This window comes from Anopheles stephensi, unplaced genomic scaffold, assembly GCF_013141755.1.
Source record: "Anopheles stephensi strain Indian unplaced genomic scaffold, UCI_ANSTEP_V1.0 ucontig396, whole genome shotgun sequence".
In the NCBI taxonomy this organism is placed as follows: domain Eukaryota; kingdom Metazoa; phylum Arthropoda; class Insecta; order Diptera; family Culicidae; genus Anopheles; species Anopheles stephensi.
Window position 1 is genome coordinate 47,501 of NW_023405342.1, and position 2,500 is coordinate 50,000.

Below are 2,500 nucleotides of genomic sequence, written 5' to 3' on the forward strand. Positions count from 1 at the left end.
CCGATATGACAAAATTTGTCAAAAAATCACTAAAAAGTCGCTATGGCCCATTATTTAGAGCTTGTTGAGACCTTTCTAAAACACCTTGGTTGACCCCTGTCCGATAAGTAGTTTTCGAGATATTCGAGAAAATGTGATTTTTTGGGACTTAGAAAATTTTTGACCCGTACCCTAAGAAAAAGTGATTTTTTCATAGGACAATTTTTTCTTCGCAAATACTGTTTGGTTTCACTTTTCATTATTAGAAACGCGTTCCGAAGCCATTTTCATCAAAATCTCGTGAAAAAAAAATTTCACCCCCGGACCAAAAGTTGGCCGTTCGGTGCCCTATGGCCTATGGCCAGTATGGGAACCAAGGATGCCGATATGCGAAAAAGTGTCAAAAAATCACTTGAAAGTCGCTATGGCTCATTAAATAGAGCTTGTAAAGACCTTTCTAAAACACCTTGGTTGACCCCTGTCCGATACGTAGTTTTCGAGATATTCGAGAATATGTGATTTTTTGGGACTTAGAAAATTTTTGACCCGTACCCTAAGAAAAAGTGATTTTTTCATAGGACAATTTTTTCTTCGCAAATACTGTTTGGTTTCACTTTTCATTATTAGAAACGCGTTCCGAAGCCATTTTCATCAAAATCTCGTGAAAAAAAAATTTCACCCCCGGACCAAAAGTTGGCCGTTCGGTGCCCTATGGCCTATGGCCAGTATGGGAACCAAGGATGCCGATATGCGAAAAAGTGTCAAAAAATCACTTGAAAGTCGCTATGGCTCATTAAATAGAGCTTGTAAAGACCTTTCTAAAACACCTTGGTTGACCCCTGTCCGATAAGTAGTTTTCGAGATATTCGAGAATATGTGATTTTTTGGGACTTAGAAAATTTTTGACCCGTACCCTAAGAAAAAGTGATTTTTTCATAGGACAATTTTTTCTTCGCAAATACTGTTTGGTTTCACTTTTCATTATTAGAAACGCGTTCCGAAGCCATTTTCATCAAAATCTCGTGAAAAAAAAATTTCACCCCCGGACCAAAAGTTGGCCGTTCGGTGCCCTATGGCCTATGGCCAGTATGGGAACCAAGGATGCCGATATGCGAAAAAGTGTCAAAAAATCACTTGAAAGTCGCTATGGCTCATTAAATAGAGCTTGTAAAGACCTTTCTAAAACACCTTGGTTGACCCCTGTCCGATACGTAGTTTTCGAGATATTCGAGAATAAGTGATTTTTTGGGACTTAGAAAATTTTCGACCATGACATATATGAAAAGTGAATTTTTCATAGGACCAAAAAGTTTGTCCAAATAGGGTTTTGGTTCACTTTTTATGGTCAGATAAGTGATCCGATGCTATTTTCATGATCATTAGAGGGATTTCACGCTGTGACCAAAAATTTTCATACTTCATACTTGTCCCGGTGCCGTATATGGGAGGACCGGGGGAACATGTCTTCGTAAGTCGTGATGTTCAGTGACGGATTTCTGGGACTTAGAAAAAAAATGTGCTCTCAGGCACATTATATGTTTCATACACACATGATTTTCATTCTTCATACTTGTCCCGGTGCCGTATATGGGAGGACCGGGGGAACATGTCTTCGTAAGTCGTGATGTTCAGTGACGGATTTCTGGGACTTAGAAAAAAAATGTGCTCTCAGGCACATTATATGTTTCATACACACATGATTTTCATTCTTCATACTTGTCCCCGTGCCGTATATGGGAGGACCGGGGGAACATGTCTTCGTAAGTCGTGATGTTCAGTGACGGATTTCTGGGACTTAGAAAAAAAATGTGCTCTCAGGCACATTATATGTTTCATACACACATGATTTTCATTCTTCATACTTGTCCCCGTGCCGTATATGGGAGGACCGGGGGAACATGTCTTCGTAAGTCGTGATGTTCAGTGACGGATTTCTGGGACTTAGAAAAAAATGTGCTCTCAGGCACATTATATGTTCCATACACACATGATTTTCATTCTTCATACTTGTCCCCGTGCCGTATATGGGAGGACCGGGGGAAGATGTGTTTGTAAGTCGTGATGTTCAGTGACGGATTTCTGGGACTTAGAAAATAAATGTACCCTTAGGCACATTATTTGTATCAATAATTGTATCCCCAGCCTTTCATGGGGAACTTTTCCGTATTCCCGGACTTGTACATTTTCGGGTTCCACCTCCCGACAATGTATCTCTACTGTGCATTACGTACCTGATAACGCACGGCACCCATTGGGTGACTCCACTTAACCATCTTTCGATAATGCCCGTGTTGCAGATATAATAAATGTACCAGGCATTATTTGTATCATTGTAACGTTACATACGATGCACCCCGTATTCCCGGACTTGTACATTTTTCGGGTTCCACCTCCCGACAATGTATCTCTACTGTGCATTACGTACCTTATAACGCACGGCACCCATTGGGTGACTCCACTTAACCATCTTTCGATAATGCCCGTGTTGCAGATATAATCCCAACACCTACCAGGCTTTATA